We start from the raw sequence: 6000 nt of genomic DNA, 5'->3' as shown, positions 1-6000 counted from the left end.
ACTAGAGCTTCGGGTTGAAGTCCCATTTCAGGACTCTATGCCATAGAAGGAGCATTCATAATGTGGCCAAACAGGCTGACTATTGGCCTGTAAATCCTTCCAACATGCCTGATGGCAGGCAGGAAGAGCTGCAAAGTTTCCTGGTCAACTATAATGCAGAAGGCAGCGGCAAACCACTGCAGTACTTTGCCAAGTATAATCATGGACCAATCCAAAGGAGGTCCATGGTCACCTATGCCCTTTTAGGGCATGGTACGTGAAGGAGGAGGCAGGACAATAGGGATGATGGATAGGTACTTTAATTGGCAGGTTGCAACTGGTAGATCTGTGTTGAGGCCTTGAATATTCACCGCATTTATTAACAACTTAGATAATAGGATGGAAAGCCATGTATCCACTTCTGCTGATGACACAGGTAACATTGTAAGCCGTTTAGTTGGCAGCATAAAATTGTAAGGAGATATTAATTAAGTGAATGAGCAAAACCAAGGCAAATGAATTCAACGTAGGCAAATGTTAGGTCACCCATTTTGAATCTAAAAAGAATAGAACAGTACTTTCTAATTGGTGAAAAGCTCTAAACAATGGAAGTCCAAAGAGACTTGGGGATCCATGTACATAGATTGTTAAAATGCCATGTACAGGTGCAGAAATGGGTAATGGAATGCTGGCCTTTACATCTAAAGGACTAGAATACAAGAGGATGCAAGTAATGCTTCAGCTATACAAAGCCCTGGTTAGACTCCATTTGTGGTCTGGGCACCATACTGTAGTAGTAGGGTATGATACATACAGCATTAATGTGGGACTGAGTACAGTACTGCCCACACAATGATGTAACAAGGCACATGTCCCAGAGCCAGGGTCAGTCTAGAGATGGACAGGGATTTGTAAAGAGTTAGGATGAAGACAGCTCATTATCTGTACCCTCTACTGTATATATGTCATGGTTATGAGTTGTTAATAAAGGCTTGCTGCTAATATACTCAAGTCAACGAAGCCTACTTCATGGTGTCCAATGCATGATTCTTCACAGTGGCAGCGTCTGGATCAAAAACACTTATCCTCACAAGAATTCAGAAAAACTGATAAAGGACACCTTCAAAGGATTCTGAAGTGAAACAAAATCCCAACTGAAGCTGGAGAAAATTCACCAGAAAGAAAAAGCTCCAGAGAGAGAGGAGCCTGAAGCAAAAAGGTATAAGTTTTACTCCAGCTTAAGACTCCATTGAATTTCCATTGGAAGTCCAGCTTCAGCTCTCAGCCTGCAAGGTTGAGTTTTTTCTTAAATTTCCAGGCCTGAGAAACCCCTTTTTATTCATTCAGTCAGAGGCGCCATTTCAAAGAAAGCCATCATTAATCCCAATCCCGAACTCCAAGTCTTGCCATGTGGCTCTCAAGTTCGGCAGAGAAAAAAATAATAATTTTGTCTACTTCAGGTACCTCGCGACCTTCCGATTTCCTAAACAGCAAGCCTGTGGATCTATTCCGGGTCCCGACTCACACTATACCATTAATTAAGTTGAGTCGGCGGCCAGCTCTTAACCCTGTATGTACCCACGCAGCCATTGCACACCCTTTGCCTTCGGGCAAAGGTGCACTACAGCCATTCTGGAAAGCCCACCAAAAACCAGCAAGCATGGGAAGATCCATTGTTTGGCAATGAAGGCGACACCATCTTGGAAGCCTGTAATCTCTTAAATCTGTACCCACACTTTTAAAATCTTCAAAATGAATCACAAATCCAACTCACCAAATCGGTTTGGACCAACACAAGGGCCAAATCCAACAGGGCATTTGGCATCCTTGAGAAGCAATTTTTCACATTACTTGAGTACATCAGGCCTCAGTAAAAAATCGGAGGAACACCAGATTAATGCATTTTTTACTGATTTGGTGATCTTGTAAATCACGTCCTGATGCAAGGCATTAATGAATCCGAAACCAGCCTCGGGGAACTGTTAACAGCCTTTGAAGAATATTTTAATCTTCAGCCTGAGGAGAGTTCAGAGCTTAAAAATAGGCATAAGAAATTCCCTGGAAAATGGCCGACAGGCAAAAGACAGCAAAAAGGGTACAATTCTAAATGGGGTGCAGAGGCAGAGAAACCTGGAGCTATATCATTGAAGGTGTCAGGGTAGGTTGAGAAAGCAGTTATTGAAGCTTATGGGATCCTGGACTTTATAAATAGGAGCACCAAGAACAAGAACCAAGAAGTTATGATAAACCTCTATATAATACTGGTTCGGCTTCAACTGGCATATTGTGTCTAGTTCCGGGCACCGCACTTTAGGAAAGATATGAAGGCATTAGAGAGGGTACATAAAAGATTTATGAAAATGGTTCCAAGGATGAGGAATTTCAGTTATATTGATAGATTGGAGGAGAAGATTAAGAGATTTGATAAAGGTATTCACAATGATTGGTCTGGACAGATTGTATAGGGAGAAACTCCCGTTGGCAGAAGGATCAAGAACAAGAGGACACTGATTTCAGGTGATTAGCAAAAGAAGCAACAGCAACATTAGGAAAACATTTTTTATGCAGCAAGTGGTTAGGATCTGGAATGTACAGCCTGCGAGTGTGGTAGAAGCAGATTCATCATGGCTTTCAAAAGGGAATTGGATAATTATCTGAATAAAAAGCAAATGCAGGGCTGCAGGGAAAAGGCAAAGGAGTGGGATTAGGTGAGTTGCACTTGCAGAGAGCCAACACATACATGATAGGCTGAATGGCCTCCTGGACTGTAACCATTGTATGATTCTATAACGCAGGCATATGTAGTTAGATTGCAAATCAGATCTCATTAAATGACGGAACAGGTTCGAGGGGGCTAAGTGGCCTTCTGTTCCAAGTACCATACTCCCAGGGGATTCCTGCATTGCCTGCCTTTTCCTGCTCATCCACCTGCTGGTCACCCACCCTCTCTCCCCTGAACTCCCTTTAGCTGCAGGGTGAGCAACTCCTGAATTTGCTATCCACTAAATTACTCAGCTTCCTCCAGCACTGCAGTGACACAGTCACTCTTTAAGGTGTTGGCGGCACTTTGTGCATGTGGCTTTCTCGGACCCACTCAATATTTTGCCGTTCCCACTTGGCAGAGGAAGTTCAGACAATGGGCCCCAGCTGTACAGCCATGTTAGCTAACAGTTATGTAAAACTGCTGGTTTAGTTTTAAAACTACTTAACTGTTTAGCTAACACTTGTTATGATCTGGTTAGGAACTGTTAATGGTTAAAAAAGAAATTTGAACACCCAGCAATGAGCCGACAGATTTAACATTTTTTTAAAAAAACAAACTTTACTGCATATCAAAACAAATTAAACTAAGTGAGCACTAGTAAAGTAACACTACAGGTGGAATTTTATGGCCCCAACACCAGGGCAAGAGTGCAAGTTTGTACTGGAAAAGCTCAGAGCTGCCTCAGGAAGATGAAGAGTTCTGAAAACTAACAATTAAGATTTTTGAAATGGTAAATAAACATGTCCCCTCGTGTGACTCTCATATGAGCACGGACATGTTAAACATGTATTAAAAGTTTAAATTTTTTAAAAACTCATTGGTTGAAACCTCATCCTGTCAGTGGATGAGGTTTTGCCAAAAATGCAACGGCCACTTGGCCTTTTCACCTGCCCGCCAACGAAAAGAAATCCCATGGGAGGTCAATGTGGGTCTGTACAACAGTTACCCAGAAGCTAGAAGTGGTTTCAATTCTTCTAACTTTTTCTGGCCAACTATTGGTGCAAGACATTCTTGGATGGTTCCCAGTACAGGGCAATTGCCCATTGGGCCTCCAAGCGATACTGTGATTATTTAGTTATTTACTGTTTTGCCTTGATTTAAATTACTTAGCAACTCCTTCCCTCAACTTTATTGAATGCCCACTGTTTTACAAGAGTGTTACATTTCAACTTTATAATATACTATCTATAATATTTGAAGACTATTTAGCTGTTGTCACCAGATTTAAGATATTCCCAGCGCTGTGTAGGGTCCTACACAAATTTGTTGCTGTTCATGAATATGGAATTTAAAACAATCAACTGAAATGTCCACTTGCAAACTTATCTGTGTCACAATGTGATACGTAGAGTATGGGACAAAGAAGCACTTTCCACATACACAGATCTGAGTTGTTTGTGGCTGAGGTTAAGGTGTGCAAGGGATGGCCAGAGTTAGATTTGATGGTCCAGGAATATGTTGAGGTGGATTGGGAAGGACTCTGGTCAGGTAGTGCAGTCATTCTTGATTGTGGCACAGTATTCCACAACAAATCCAATGATTTTCATCTACAGAGACAGTGTGCTGCAAGAAGAACACTGACATTTTAAAACATGGTGGTAATTAAAATTAAAATGGTTAGTGCTTAAAAAAATTGACAAGCACTGCAAGATAAGGATCTCCTGAAATTGTTTAGGGTAGCTAAGTTCATGTGAAAGCAAACTGTAGTGGTGTATGAGACCACTAGAAATGAATGAGGAGCGCATACGTGAAGATGAAACAAGTGGAAAGGATTTTATTAGAGCCAGTCAGCAATTGGAAGCTTATGGAAAGATATAGATACGCAGGGCTGAATTTTCCCCCCTGTTGGGGGGGGGGGTGCGGGAGTTGATGGGCAGGCACTTGTGGGCATGCTTCTGATCGGTGCCCCCAATTAGAGGCACAGTGCCATTTTACATGGGCAGGCCAATTAAGGCCCGCCTAGCGTGACGTCTGCAGGGAAGTGTTATGCGCACCCTGTGCGGGATTCCTAAAATCGAGAGTGCGCGCATGCACACGAAAGAGCACAGTCATCTCCCTGAGGCTAAGTACAGCCACAGGGAGATCGGCTCTACGTGCAAAAATATCAAAAATAAAATTTCCCTTAGTGTCACATGAGTTGGGACATGTTCATAATTTCCAACAAAACTTTATTAAAATTTTTTAACCCTACATGAAACCTCATCCCACTTGTGGATGAGGTTTCATGTTTTTTCTACTTACCACCGGGGCTCCTGGCCTGCCCCCCAACCTTAAGGTTGGACGGGCGAGTTCACTAATTACTTTAATTGATCTGTCAATGGCCTCAATTCGCCATTGACAGGTCAGCGGGTGCGCAGCTGATTTTGCTGCGCCCCCACCTTCCTGAAAATTTAAATGGGGCGAGGTGACATCAGGAGTTCCGCCCAACGTCATCCTGCGTCGGCAAGCGGGGCCTGCCCGCCGATGGTAAAATCCTGCCCATAGTATGAGTTAGCAAGGTAGTGATGGTGAGAAACAGCAGAAGGGAACGAGAGGAAAACAGTACAGGTCCTTGGAATAATACGTGACGAGACAATGAGAATGGCTGGTGAGTTGCAGGAGTTAGTAAGAGGTCACTGGATGGAGTGAAACAGAAGTCTGTGACAGAGAGCGGGAGGAAGTGGGTAGGAAAGAGAGATGAAGAAAAATCCTTCCCCTCCATCCACCAGGTTTTAAAAAGGTAGCATTGAGCTGGAAAAGCCTGGTTAGGTATTTATGAACTTTTAAAAGGCACAATACTTTCAAAAGCAATTTAAAACTGGTCCCTATCCAGGAAAGGCAGGATTTCCCATTTTTTTTTAGTGGGACAGAAAGAAGGGGCCCTGCTACATAGATAATCCTGTATCAGATATTAGAGGCCAAGTCAGTCTTGGGAAATAAGCACAGCACCTTCACTGGTGGGAGGTTGTAATTACAGTACAAGTTCACACTGGCAGTTTACATTATAAAATTAGATATTGGAATTTATTGAAAGACTATACAAGATTTTTAATACATTATTAGTCTATCTCCTTACGGCATTGCACATAGTAAGTCAAAACCAAGTGTGGTCTTCAGTGAAGTAACATATACTTGAACCCTCCCACAAGCAGGAGCACTGCAACTGTGCCACTGGGTGGGACGAAGGTGTGATCATTGTGACAAGTTTACATAGCTTCTCACCATTATAAACTTGGAGGTAATTTATAATGCACAATGTTGACAGGAAATGTATATAA

Source organism: Carcharodon carcharias, chromosome 8 (assembly GCF_017639515.1).
Source record: "Carcharodon carcharias isolate sCarCar2 chromosome 8, sCarCar2.pri, whole genome shotgun sequence".
In the NCBI taxonomy this organism is placed as follows: Eukaryota; Metazoa; Chordata; class Chondrichthyes; order Lamniformes; family Lamnidae; genus Carcharodon; species Carcharodon carcharias.
The sequence above is the reverse complement of the archived record's forward strand: the minus strand, read 5'-3'. Positions refer to the sequence as shown.